Source organism: Patiria miniata, unplaced genomic scaffold, assembly GCF_015706575.1.
Source record: "Patiria miniata isolate m_02_andy unplaced genomic scaffold, ASM1570657v1 HiC_scaffold_24, whole genome shotgun sequence".
Taxonomy (NCBI): Eukaryota; Metazoa; Echinodermata; class Asteroidea; order Valvatida; family Asterinidae; genus Patiria; species Patiria miniata.
Genome location: NW_024037063.1, coordinates 16,658,381 through 16,673,030, shown reverse-complemented (window position 1 = coordinate 16,673,030; position 14,650 = coordinate 16,658,381). Strand labels below are relative to the sequence as shown.

General features: G+C 42.7%; 1 protein-coding gene across 3 annotated transcripts in view; it reads left to right on the top strand.

Moving 5' to 3' along the window:
* Positions 1-2,805: 2,805 nt before the first annotated feature.
* The window catches only part of LOC119732613 (peroxisomal targeting signal 1 receptor-like), a 29,048-nt gene continuing 17,203 nt past the window's right edge, over positions 2,806-14,650 (top strand). For 2 of the 3 annotated variants that reach the window (XM_038206195.1, XM_038206193.1), the window contains exon 1: positions 2,806-2,960. The gene's annotated coding sequence lies outside the window, so the exon portion shown is untranslated. The remainder of the gene's footprint in view (positions 2,961-14,650) is intronic. The other variant, XM_038206194.1, reaches the window with a different exon arrangement.

Sequence of the window (14,650 nt, the reverse complement as noted above, 5' to 3'; positions counted from 1 at the left end):
TATAACACACTTGTTCTTCCCATATAGATTATCGTCTCCCAGTTTGGTTTAATACCTCTGAAAAGCATCTCAAGATTCAGATTCTACAAAATAAAGTGGCTACGTTAGTTTTGGGCTGCCAAACAAGAGTAGTTTAGTGGGAAGAAGGGGTTATCGTGCACCCTCCGAAATCAACTTCAATTGACGTCTTTAGATCAGAAAAAAAATGCGTAGAAAACGATTTGCTATATAAAAAAATTCAAAAAATGTCCTACGTATTGTTTTTATGCAAATTAGTGCCGCCATTACCAAAAAAAAATTATTTTCTACCTTGAAAACATGGGTTCAGACACCTTATTCCTTCAGTAATCTGCATGCAATATTGGCTAAGATATATAGTGAAAAATAGATTTTTCGGTAATGGCGGCACTAATTTGCATAAAAACAATACGTGGGACATTTTTTGATTTTTTTTAACATAGACATATAAAAAGGACCCCATGTAAACTGGCCAAAGCGCACAGCCAGATGACCTTGGACACACAGAGATAAGAGCTCCCGGGCTCTGTGTATATACAGTAGCGCTGCCTAGCACGTGTACAATAAACAGACCCTACGCGCTGAGCCATTGAGCAACGGCAAATTTTATTGGAGTTTAGATGTACAATTCTTTAGTAAGTGAATACACGCGAGCCTAAACCTTAACCAATCACAATAAGGGTTATATTGTTGGAAAGCTGATGAGACGAAGAAAAATGACTCGAGAGATCTAAGCTCCCAGGTGGCGCTATTTAACGTTATGATGATGTTAATGGACCAGTTCTTGGCTGAACGCGTGGTTTACACACAAAACAGGGAGATTTTTGACTAAAAATGCAATGTTTAACATCAATACGCGAGTAAAACTCAGTGTTTTATTCAGTTTTTCTTTCATTTTCTGAAAGAGTATATTGTTAGGGTCACACTGTAGTGAGGTCTAAGGTATACCCTGTAGAATAATGAAGTGGTGGCGACAGATGTGAAAAAAGGCCCGTTTTTAATGATTTTTCGCCGCGTTCTCTCATAGAGGTTGCACATAAAAAGCGGCCCGGTGGGTTAGATCCCCAAAGGAATTCATATGAAATTGTTTTCTACGCTCTTTTTCTGTTCTAGAGACGCTCTTTTTCTGTTCTAGAGACGCTCTTTTTCTGTTCTAGAGACGTTGATTAGAAGTTGATTTCCGAGGGAGCACGATACCCCCTTCTTCCCACCCAACTAGAGACCTTCGTGTCAATGAGCTGTTTATTGAACTTGGATGGTGTACCAACGTAACGTGTACTTTAATGTCACGCTGATGTACACTGTACCGTCAGTGTCAATCGCTCAGCTCCTTTGTATTTGTCCTCGAAGATCCATTCCCATTTAAATGTTCATTCCTACAACAACGTTCTAAATGCCAACAATAAGGCCCAAAAAAAAGTAAGTCGGTCTCTGGTCAGGGCGCGCGTCGATTTTAATCATGCGCGTCAATCTTTTTTTCCCCAAAATGTTCCGCTGTAGCTCCAACAGCGCCCTCTATTGCCGCACCTCCTCAATTTTTTTTATCAAAGAGCACCAAGGAATGGGAAATTGCACCAAGGCAAATGATCGAGAGCACCAAGGCAAATTATGGAGGACACCAATGTACATGAGGACACCAAAAAAGCAAAATAGTACCCCACCTTGTCTGTACAATCCAAGCTTGAAGAAGAAAAAAAAAAGCAAAAAAAAAAAAAAAAACGCGTCCCCGCGTCAATTCCGGAACTTTGGTCTGACCAGAGACCGAATATTTTTTTTTTTGGCCTAACATTGCCTTTAACTCAGTAAACACTTTGGTAATGGCAAACGTATGTTTACATTTTCTGGTGGTCATATCTGGAACCTTCCTTTTTAACCTTAAGAGAATCTCCGTCACCATCAGTTTTTAAACCAAACCTCAAGCAACATATTTGTAACCAAGCATGCGTGTTTAGTATTTAGTCCTTTTGATCGGACGTGTGTGATTGTAAAGCAGCATAGCAACGTGTTTTAAATCATTTGTTTTTGTTATGCATGTGCATTTATACCAGGTCTAAGAATGGTGTGTCTTCATCTTATAAGCAGCATATTACAACTTTGATTTTAAACTCAAGCAGGTTTTTTTGTTAACTTTGTCTTATTGATGGGCTTCTTGTAATGTTTGCAGCAATGAAATAGCATTTTTTTTAACTAAACAAAAAAGTAATGTGCAATAATGTTCTACTAAATTTTGCTATCACCACTTGAGTGTCACTTTTTCTTGAGTATCCGTTTTTCTCTCTATTCTTTTAATGTGTCATGTTTTACTTTAATTTTTTTATCCAATTCCTTGTCATACGTTATACTCTATATGTTTCCTGTAAATGTTGTGTAATTTTTGTCAGCTTGTATTAGTGATTTCTTTGTCTTATTTCTATGTACTTTTAATCTGAGGGCTCATTTGGAAAGTCAGGATTAAGCTGAAATGAACTGCCCTCGGTAGAGATTACAATAAAATAAAATAAAAAATATTCTTGATTCTGTACGAAATAAAGTGTGATTAATATTCTTTGTGAACTTCAATGTTCACTCAGCCGACTCAGCGTGATAAAAGACATGAACCATACTAATTATAATCACTGGTACTAGCTTTGGTATACAGTTCCCATAAACCTCATATGTCATTTGCACCGTGAACTGGGCAAAGCTTGCTGATTTTGTTGATTTTCTATGGTCTAAATCACAGAAACCGCGGGGACTATATTTTATGTGCGCATTTGTAACTTTAGTAGTAATTATCTGTTAACATTGACACCGCCGTTGGGGGCGTTTGTACGTGTGTCAAGCATACATAACATGTACAGTGTACAAATAACATGCGCAAGTCGCAACACTATGCGAAATTGTCCTTTGAGGAGGGAGACGGTATGGTATAGTTTTCAGGTTGTTTTCTTTCAATCAAGAAGGTGGGTAACCATTTGACCGGTACTTGTAGTTGGAAACTGCAAATTGAAGTTCATTTTTATCACGAAAGATAATCGAAAAAAGAGACAAAAAAGCTTAATTCTGAATCTGACTCGCTGACTCAGTGACTGTCTAAAGACTTTTGTGATCAGCTATCGTACAGTGCCCCAAATTCGCGCTGCCCAATAGTCGCGCAACCAACTTTCTCGGCCCTATCGTTTTGCACGCAGCACAGACCGACGTCAAATCACCGTCGAAGATCGATCGTCACAGATCGATCGTCACATCGCCTTTCTTCTCAATGCAGTTATGTGGAATTCAAAGCTTTTCCGAGAAGTAATTTAAAAATAAAAGAAATCAAAGAGAGAGTAGGCCTAGGCCTAAATTATTGCCGTACAGATAGGCCCTGGTCCGAGTAACTTCATGAACTTGGACCCAACTTATCGCTTTTTTAACATTCGGACATATTGTCTGGCGACAGTAGGGTCCAAGCTAATCTGTATATGCCGAGCAACACAATTTTAAAAAACCCAAAAAATCAGCACCTGATCAGCTTATTATGAAAAAGAGAAATTGCACATTCAAGGGCCCGGAGATGCTCAAATACGAGCCAACCTAGGGAGCCTCTATCAAAGAATATAATTTGCTGACAAAATCCATATCAACAGAGGGCGCTGTACTCTTTAAAATAGGGCTGAATTATAAGATGTATTAAATTCCCACCGAAAGTTGTGTAGCACGTTTGGTGTAATGCCTGGTTAAGCAAAGGCTCTAGTAAGCGGGATGTCTCGCGTTCGATTCCGACCGCACCACATTTTTAAGTTTTTTTTTCTCATCCCCAAATAAATAAGAATATTCTTCTTTTATTATTTTAACATGTCTCAAACATTTTTTGCAGAGTAAATTACATTTTCTTTTTCAGATTTGTGGCTCTGGAGGATTTTTTTTAAAAGGGAACTAAAGTCCGAAATTATAAAATGGTCTGAATCCCATCTTGTGAATACGTGGTAACAACAATAATTTTGGCATGGAGCCAGACTAAAACTTGTCACTGGAAAATGTTTAAGTACAAAAAAACAGTAACTGCGCATGTTCAGTGCATATCCGGCAAACTAACGTTTACTAAAGGTTTGCCGTCTCCGGCAAAATATACACTGCCTTAAATTTAAGGGAAAAAAGAACCCAATATGACAATCACATTCGAGATCCCTATACACTGAACATGTATCCCTGAATCAAATTACAGCTATTTTGCTGAAAAAGAAGGCAGAGAACTTATTCACACATACGCTGGTTTTTATAATAATAAATGAGTGGTTTATATGACCAGTCACACTCGATTCTCCGGTTACTGAATACAGTGTATGAGGCATTCACTACTGTCCTTACAATATCCTCTAAGAGAGACTTATATTAATGACCCGTTTAGACATACTAGGGGCCAAAGTTCTGACAGCAGAGGTTAAGTCGGATGGAATATAATGACCTTAGGTACCTACTTCTATTGTCACCAAGTCCACTGATTGAATTTGTTCTGTTAAGTCCGCCACCAGTCCTTGGTATTTTGTTGTCTTGCGGACTTTAGCATTCCCCAGGTTTGCTGTGGAGTTGTTTGGGATTGTCAATTCTCCCACAACGGCGCTTGTGTGCCCGCTATGTAGAAAGATGTCCGGACGAAGGTTGGTTGTGCATATTGCTACTGGAATAGTACTGGATTCCGCGCACATGCCTGGGAGGTCGACTGTCAAGTTGGATTCCTGGTCCACATGATCATACAGGTATTTGGAAAGACATTTAAGGACGCAGTTGTGTCTCCATGTGAAGTGACCCAAATTAAGGGCTTTTTCACATGCGCTCAGTATGTGAGCAAGCTTGCATCTAGGTTTGTGACACAGGTGACATTTTGGGTCAACTTGGATTCGCCATCTTGTCAAGTTAATGGGGGTGGGTAGTGAAGTGAGATGAATCAATGAAGAACTCAGAGGAGATTATTCTCAGGTTCTGTGCCACTGCAGCTTTATTCATCAGACATAATGTAAGAGTGAGCGCGGGCGAACTGTTCACCTAATGTGCTTGCGCGCATACAAAGTAGTGCTCCTGAAGTATCACAACATCCCTCCCCTTTTGAAAGTACAATTTCAGGAATAATTATTGGTGAACACATAAAACTGGAATTTACTTAATTAGTAAGCATTTACATGAAACGTGTAGTGATGGCTTTTCAATTGACAGGCATATGAAACATTGGTGGTCATATCTTACTGACAACTACAACTTTTGTTTCTCTGCAATATGTGGCACACAGTCTTAGTACCTTCTTTTCGAACGGTAACAAATTTAACTTAAGTACTTTCTTTCTTTCTTTCTTTCTTTCTTTCTTTCTTTCTTTTTTTTTTTTTGAACAGTAACAAAGTGAACTTTAGTACTTTCTTTCTTTTGAAATTTGACTTTGGTACTTTCTTGCTTTCTTCCTTTTTGAACGGTTAACAAATTTAACTTCAAACAACAATAAATGTACTGAAACGGGTTTAATAAACATATGAAACTTTGAGTTCTGTTTCAAATCGTGTGGGTTATTTTTTTTGTTTCCATATGAAATTATATGTGAAATATCGTTTCTGAACCAAATTGTTTGAAGTATCTGCTATGTATAATCTGGGTGTGTGATATTATTCAGTGTATCTGGCTGGTTTTCGGATTGTGCGTCCAGATTTTGTTTTGCGAGTGACAGTCGGAGACTTGTTTCGATCTGTGTTGTTTCGGTCTGTTTTGTTTCGGTCTGTTTGTTTCACAGCTTCTGTGTCTAGCTTCTTGTTGGACAGTGGAAGTGATTCATCAGCGAATCGAACTCGTTTGGGCGTAGCCAGGGATTTCATCTGGCTGGGCATCTCACGTAGGTGCGAACGGTTGCGACGTAGTCTGTGTCCATTGGGTGTGGTGACTTCATATGATCTAGGTTCCTTACAGACTGTTGTGACTTCACCAGGCAACCAAGTGTGGTTCTGCTGGTCCAGGATTCGCACTCGTTGGCCAACATAGAGTTGTGGGAGTTCTTTTACTGCTTGTTTGGCATCATGGTCGGTCTTCATCTTTTGTCGTCTTGCCTCTAGCTGGTCTCTGATATCCTCAGCTTTCTGGGGGTTTGCTTGCAGGTGGTTGTTTGGCAAGGTAGTTTGTATCGGTCTGCCGAAGAGAATTTCAGCTGGTGACGGTAGTTTGGAGTCCAGAGGGGTTGCACGGAGGTTCAAGAGTGCTATGTCGACATTTTGTCCAGACTTTTGGCTTTTCTTGATCACTGACTTGACAGTTCTGACTGAACGTTCCACGAAACCGTTTGAACGTGGATAACGTGGAGACGAAGTTGTGTGCTTGATGCCCCATGTCAGGGTTTTTCCTTAGCGGTCGCCCGCTCGCCAAATGCGAGTGAAAACAGCAGCGGGCGAGTAAAAACCCTCCTCTCAGTAGTCCGACGGGCGAGTCAAAAAACTGTTTAAAAAAATTAAAACTAACGAAGTTTTCCCTACAGTATTTTTCAATCAATCAAAATAAAAAGTTAAGGGTGATACAACACATGAATACTTTTGCCACGCCGACCGAAATAAAAACATCGGTAGTTCGAATTCGTATCACTCCATGTATATTCGCAGTGCGCTGTGCATTGAAATCCCAACGACGAACATGAGGCGAATCAACGTGTATTTGCCATTACACATTGTGCACACATGCAGCGACGTGATTTACTTCATCTGCAGTCCACACGGTACGGACGTACGTACGTTAACATCGTATTCGTATCATACAACGTGGTGAGGAGAAAACTTTCATGACAGTTTCACTGCCAAAACTTGTGCCCGAACGGATTCTTGGGATGATTTCTTGAACACTATCAAACGAATGTACCGAAAAGATGAGGACAATATGAGATTCGAGGGGCCTATTTTGAATGTAGACTAGTGAATGTAAAGTGGACCGTGCTCCGGAAAACGTTATGGATTGACGTGACCAGCGTAAGTTCCTGGGTCGCCCGCCCGCAGCGCTTCTTGGCTAGGCACGCTGATTGCACCATTCTTCGCTAGAAATGCATGGCGCGCGCGAGAGATGTTTTTTTTTAAATACTGGCTGCCTCACTCATTTTCAAACAAGTTAAAACAGTTCAGTTACTAACTTGGTAAACTCCCATTAATACCACGACTGTGTGCAATGTTTTCTTGTTCCTCAAGATAACGCTTTTTTAGTTCGTATTTTATCAAAACATGTCGGAAATAGAACACCTAAAGCCTTAAGTTCGGAACGAAGGACACTGCATAAATTTTGATTATAACTTCTCCCCCTATTTGATTCCTGTTAATTAAAGCCTTGCTCTATGTTAAAGCACGATTAAAGAAACATTGACATCACTTAAAAAGGAACTACATGCAATATTATGTACATGATTAAGATAATTGCCGAAGGCACATTGCATAATTTATTATCAAAAATGTTATCAAAAATGCTTATGGTGATTTGATTGAAAGTTACTATTAAAACATGTGGGCTAGTGAAAAAGGTTGCGGGCCAGTGAAAACTCTGGTTTACTGGCCCGGCCGGCCAGTAAAGAAAAAAGTTAAGGAAAACCCCTGCATGTGTTACACATGTCTTCGTAGTGTTTGCCTACGAATTGGGGGCCGTTGTCTGACATAACCTCAGCTGGTGCTCCAAGGAGGCTGAATGTGTGTGAAGTGATGCCAGCAACTGCTGCACTGGTTGTGCTGTTCAACTTGTGAACGACAGGGTACTTCGAATGATAGTCAACTATCAGTAGATAGTTGTCTCCGTGGATTTCAAACAGATCAGTGCCAAGTTTGGTCCAGGGGGTCGAAGGTACTTGATGTGGCTCCAATGGTTCCTTTTGCTGTTTGGGTTGGGATTCCTGGCAGTAGGAACACGCTTTGACAAGTTCATCAATATGGCGAATGATGTTGGGCCAGTAGACCGACTCTCTGGCTAGACGTCTTGTCTTCTCTATACCCATATGGCCTGTATGGAGCTGTTGTAAGATATCCATCTGAAGTGAGTCTGATATGATGACCTGTCTTCCTTTGAAGATTATTCCCCAGGAGATACCAAGCTCATCCCTGTATGGCCAGTAGACCCGTAGGTCTCGAGGTAGGTCCTTGACGGAGTCTGGCCAGCCACTGTATATTATCTGACACAGTGCACTTAGTACAGGGTCTCTTGCTGTTTCTCTCTGCAGTTGCTCTTGCTTAGACTGCCCAAAATGCACAAGGTCCATGCACATGGCGTCTTGGCCTTCATAGACATCAAAACTGCCGACCAGTCTGTCTAGGGGTATGTCATCACTCTTTGTCGGGTTTGGCAATCTGCTCAGGGCATCTGATAGCGTCATTGTTTTCCCTGGTCTGTATTGTACGTCAAAGTTGTATCCTTGCACCTTAATTAGCAAGCGTTGCAGACGAGGTGGTGCACTCGAGAGGGGTTTCTTCCAGATCATCTCAAGTGGCTTGTGATCAGTGTGGAGTGTAAACTCTTTCCCGAAGAGATAGCTATGGAACCTGGTGATGCCGAACACTAGGGCTAGTGTTTCTCTCTCTATGTTAGAGTAGTTGGCTTGTGCCGGGGAAAGACTCTTCGACGCAAATGCTATCGGCCTGTTGTTTTGAAGGAGGCAGGCTCCCAGACCCTTCTGTGATGCGTCGACTTCCAGCACAGTGTGTATCTCTGGGTTGTAGTACTGGAGACACGCTTCAGTGGTGATGGAATATTTCAAGGCTTCGAATGCTGCTTGATGGTCATCCTGCCACAGATATGGCACATTTTTCTTCAGGAGATCCCTGAGGGTCGCTGCTTTGTCTGCCAGGTTAGGGATATATGCAGAGACGTATGTGATCAGGCCTAGGAATTTTTGCAGGTCTTCCTTGTCCTGAGGTGTTGGAATGCTGTGGATGTCCTCAATTCTGCCTGGGTCCGGCCGGATGCCGGTGTCGGAGTACAGTGACCCAAAGAAGTTGATTTGGTTGGTCTTGATGTGGCATTTGTTGCTGTTGAAAACTAAGCCTTCACGGCTGGCTGTTTGAAGTAGATTCAGGAGGTTGGCATCGTGTTCTTCTTCAGTACGGCCATATACAGCAACATCGTCAGCAATGCCGATGCATCCTGGAACCTGTTCTATGATGTCGCCCATGCACTGCTGGAAGATGTCTTGGCTGATGGAGAGACCAAATGGAAGGCGCTGGAAACAGTACCGGCCCAATGGCGTTCGAAAGGTGATCAGCTCTTGGGATTCTTCCTCGAGCTTGACGGCCCAATACCCAGCTTTAGCATCAAGCTTCGAGAAGAATTTGGCTTGAGAAAATGCTGGGTTGAGTTCCTCCAGTGTGGGTATTTTGTGCGGACATCTCTTGTGGCTCTGGTTCAGCCGCTTAGGATCCAGACAGACCCTAAGTGTCCCATCTTGTTTCAAGCTCGTGGTTATCGAACTACACCAGTCGGTGTGATGGGTGACCTTTCTAATTACACCTTGCTGTTCCATCTTGTCGATCTCTATTTTGAGCTTCGGCTTCAGGTGTATGCTACACTTCCTGGGCGCGTCAATGCTCGGTTTAGCATCCTCCTTTAGATGAAGAGTTGCTCTGGCTTTGAAGTTTCCAATTGTGTCAAATTGGCTGGGGTACAACCTCACGAGGTCGTGGACCGAGTGTCATGTGACAGATTTTGGGGTTCACCTACTCCTGGTTGTTTGGGTGATGCAGGGGGTTGAGGTGACGATTCAGTGGAGTGGATGGTGACCACTTCAAGCTCGCTGCACATGGGCAGGCCGGCTATGGCTGGTCCGGGGACATCTACGACGTAGAATCTGTTCTTTTTCCATTTTGGTGTCTTGTAGCGGCATAAAAGCTCAATGCACCCTAGGCATACAATCTCTGTACCGTTGTACGCCGTCAGCCTGGTCTTCACAGGCTGGACGAAAGACTTCCATGGACTTCCATACATCTGTTTGATCGTACGGAGTGGCAACGTGTTTCCTCCGGCTCCAGTGTCAACTTTTGTGATTAGTCGGTGTGTGCCGATGAGGTTGGGGCAGATAACGTCAAGCGTTGTGTATGCCTCCCTGTTGTTGTCTATCGAGCTCATGCAGAGGTTCGAGACAGTAACTGTGTGGAATACTGTTTCATATTCCTCTGAAGCTTCTGCTGAATGGATGGGTTGTTCATCTCTGTTGGTGTCATTTGGCTTCTGCTTGCCGGCATTGGATCGACTTTTGGATCTTGGTCTGCGAGTTGTATTTCCTCGCGATGGGCTGCGGCCACGTCTCGACGGAGATTTGCCCTTGCGTTTACCCTGGCTTCGGGTCTTTCTGCAGAATTTGGCCCAATGGCCCTTGGAACCACATGATTTACATGTGTCCCGGTAGGCAGGACACCGTCTTGGTGGGTGGGATAGACCACAGTTACCACAGATTCTGCCAGTGGGTCGGAAAGCATGGACAGCTGTATGTGACGTCCCAACGTCTCAAGGCACTTTTTGCCAGCAAGGATGGCTTCGTACTTCCGTCCCTCTTGTAGCATGTCATCGATGCTAAAACCAATGGGTTTGTCTAGAAGATCTTTCTGGAAAGATTCAGATGTGGTAGACGCAATCACTAATTCGATGATGCGTTCCGTCATTTCCTCTGGTCCGAAGTTACATTCGTGTGCCTTTGCTCGGCATCTGTTGACGAAGTTGTCCAGGGATTCATCTGGTTTCTGGCGATACCGCATAAGCTCCAGGCGATGTATGCGGAAGTTCACTTTGATGTGTAGCTGCTTCTCGAACAACTCCCATAACTGGTTGGGGATCAGTTGTTCTTCTGCTGACAGGCTTGAAGAATTTATCATTTTGAGGCCTCCAGTTCCGACTGCTATTTGTATCTTAACAGCACGCTTGGCAGGATCGGTGATTTCCTGGTCCCTGAAGCTCAGGTCCATCCGTTGTTTAAAAAGCTTAAACTCTTCTGTGATGTCTGTGGCACCCCAGTTTATTTCTGGGAACTTGGCCATGATGCAGGGCTGTGGGATAGAAATCTCTGGGATACAATTCAATATGCTACAGCAAACGAAATTGTAAACAATAGCAACTGCAATGTAGCTTAAAGGTAAGTGCTACGATTAGTGATCACAATAAATCACAACAATATAATTATTTCAATAATAATTTTGACTATTCAACAATATATTTGTCAAAACACATATTATTGTTCATATATGAAATGTCCAGAGTTCGTTTGGTGAGCAGTCCTTTCTCCAAGAATGTCCAAGCACAGTTTGTCCTGCTTTTCCACAGAAATGAGCGATGTACTGTCAGATTTCCAACTTGACTTGATGTCCCGTACAGGCCTCCGTAGATATGATTGATGCACAGTTCCGGCACTGGCGGATGAATACGGCGAATGTTCACTGTGATGAGCGGGAAGCGCACAGTTCCGGCGATGATGCGGAGTGATAGGGTCAAAGGTCACACTTGACGTAAAGATGCGTGAAGCGGTTCATAGGGCTTGTGATGTTCACGGAACTATTTGTTCATACGCACAGCTACAAGAATGTGTGCACGATAGCGAAACAATGTTTAACAATATGAAGGTGATTCAAAGGTGTACATTGTTACGTGAACTGGCTGGGTGGGGGGGGGGGGCTGATGATCACTCCCGTAGATCAGACTTTTGACAAAGTTATTGTAGTGACTTGCCTTGGTCACGCGATGGTGCGACGGGCTGGTCCCTGACCGGTCGACCGTGTGTACGGGTCGAGTAAGCTCGGTCGAGTCCCGGTGCGGTCGCGTCAAATCGGAGCTCGATCAGCTTTCACTCAGCTCCACGAAAAAGACAAAAAAGTCCTCTGTCGCTATGATGCCGATGGTCGACTCGGGGCGAGGGGTTTTCTCTTGTCCGTGCTGTCCACAGCACGGTATAGCGGTCCGTCTCAGCGTTGGCTCGGTGATGGCTTAGGCTTGGCTCAGTCCGGCGATGACTCCGGGCTAGGCTACGCACGCAGCTGAGTTTCAGTTACGTTGCGTGCGGTGTGCAGTGGGCTTGGCGACGGTGGGTGTGCGGCATACAGTGTGTGATGTGGTGCGCTGAATCTACGCACGCGGCGAGTACACATATGGATATGTACAGTTCACACTGGCGATCACAACGGAAACGTTGTTGTCGCGGAGACAATTTCTGCTACTATCCGGTAGTTTTCAGTTACTCTGCTTAGTTGAGAGTGATGGGTGTTCTCTGGCCTTTTTCACCACCGCTGCCACCATGAAGTGAGATGAATCAATGAAGAACTCAGAGGAGATTATTCTCAGGTTCTGTGCCACTGCAGCTTTATTCATCAGACGTAATGTAAGAGTGAGCGCGGGCGAACTGTTCACCTAATGTGCTTGCGCGCATACAAAGTAGTGCTCATGAAGTATCACAACAGGTAGGGTATCGCATCCTGCTCTGAGAAGAAATGCTAGCTGGCCGCTGGGGAGAGAATAAAGCACTCGCTGCCAGGCATTGGATTCACTCTCCAACTGGATAATGTCTGATAGCTTTGATTGTACTTGTAGCTCTTGTAGGTGTGTTTCCCAGTGGAGATCATGGTTGGCTTTTGTCAGTTCCTTTATTCTCCTGGCAGAGGTTCGTGAGGTATGTGTAGTGTCGCTTGAAGCCAGTTCCCGGACTTTATCGATGGCCGATTTGAAGATTTTAGTGATCACATTTCCCCAGTCACCCGCAGTAGTGTGTTTGTAGAGGGAGTCTTGTAGATTTTGAGTTATGAGTGGGTCGCCTCCATGTTTGAAGATTGAGAGGACCAGATTAATTTTGCACTTTTGTTCTAGTTGGGGTAAGTATGGGGCATTGAGATCTTTGGTGTGAAATGGAGCTGCCAGTGTGGTTGATTTAACGAAACCGAGCCATTTTTTCAGTTTTGGAGTAACTGTTCGTTGGAGCGTCTTCAACTGGTTTTCCGACACATATACTACTAAAGTTACAAATGCACACATAAAATATAGTCCCCGCGATTTTTGTGATTTAGACCATAGAAAATCAACAAAATCAGCAAGCAATTGCCCGGTTCACGGTGCAAATGGCATATGAGTTTTATGGGAACTGTATACCAAAGCTAGTACCAGTGATTATAATTAGTATGGTTCATGTCTTTTATCGCGCTGAGTCGGCTGTGTGAACATTGAAGTTCACAAAGAATATTAATCACACTTTATTTCGTACAGAATTGAGAATATTTTTTTTTAATTTTAATGTAATCTCTACCAAGGGCAGTTCATTTCAGTTTAAACAGCTTAAAAAGGCGATAAGTTGGGTCCAAGTTACTCGGACTACGTACAAACTAGATACAAAACGTAATATTATTGAATGGTCCAGAAAACTAATAAAAACATCGCTACAAATTTCTGATCAGTGTCGCCGTCCAACTCGGAAATGTGAAAGACAACTTCGGTCGACTTTCACTTAACAATAGAGGGCGTAATCAGAATTAAGGAGCACGAAAAATGACGTGCACCTAGTTATCTAGCCCGACTGCATCTGGCCATACAGGACTATCGCAAGCTCTGTAGTACGGCCAGACAGCCAATGCTCCCCTCAACGCTAAACTCTCATGTAGCGATTTTGCTACCAATTTTCATCGAGATTATCTTCTCATCCAGGACAGAAATTTCCTAAGTTAAGGTTCCTAGTCGTACAGGAACTCATACCTTTTTGAAAAAACGTTCTTTTATCTAAAAATCTTCATCCATCTGGCCAAAAGACGACTTTCAGTCATCATCTCCCACGAATATCGTCCCGAAAATGTTCCTCCATGCGATTTCAAAATGGCGGCCGCGTTGTAATGTATGCATTATGCGGGCGCACTTGGGCAAGATTATGAATATGCATTCAGTTCATGACGTTTGTCAGGCGCGCGCGCGGGGCAGCTTGGCCATACAAACACGAGGTCATGAACTGAACGATGCATATTGTATTTTTAAAAATATAGCCACGGCATACTAAAAGTTATATTGCATTTAGTTCTATTTTTGGAGAATCTGTATAAATTTGTAAAATGTTAAGTAATTGGCACATGGTTGATTTTCAGCTAAAAAAGAATTTCTCAGAACTCTTTCAACATGTTCAATGCATTTGATATAATTTCTTAGATTTTTGACAAAAATATATCATAAGATATGAAAACTTTCTGGATTTAATTTATTTACTTCACATTTTCATTTTCAAGAAATTAATTTATTTCACAATTTGAAAGAATATGTAGTTAGTAACAATGTCGGATGGCAAATTAAAGTTAGTTTTTCAAACTACAGATCAAAGTTCTGCATAAACTTATCCTTTATTCAACAAACATCGATCCACATTGTTTTCAGAAGTAGGACACAATGGAGACTCCGTAGAATGACGTTTTTCATTCCTGCGTGAATTATGGGCACAAAACTTTCTTGGCAGCCAATTCGACTCATCTGCAGACGAGGACGTTCTTGGTGCTTCTGTGACGTTCGATATTGTTCAAATTATTTTTCCATGGTAGTTTATTTGTCATGCTTACAAAAATAGAGTCCATAACTGTGTAGGGTTTAGTGCGAGAAAAATGGTCAGACAAGGATATGCGTGGATGTTAACGCGTAGCGTTAGGTAGGCCTATTGGCAGAATGTCAGACAGCTCGACCGTTG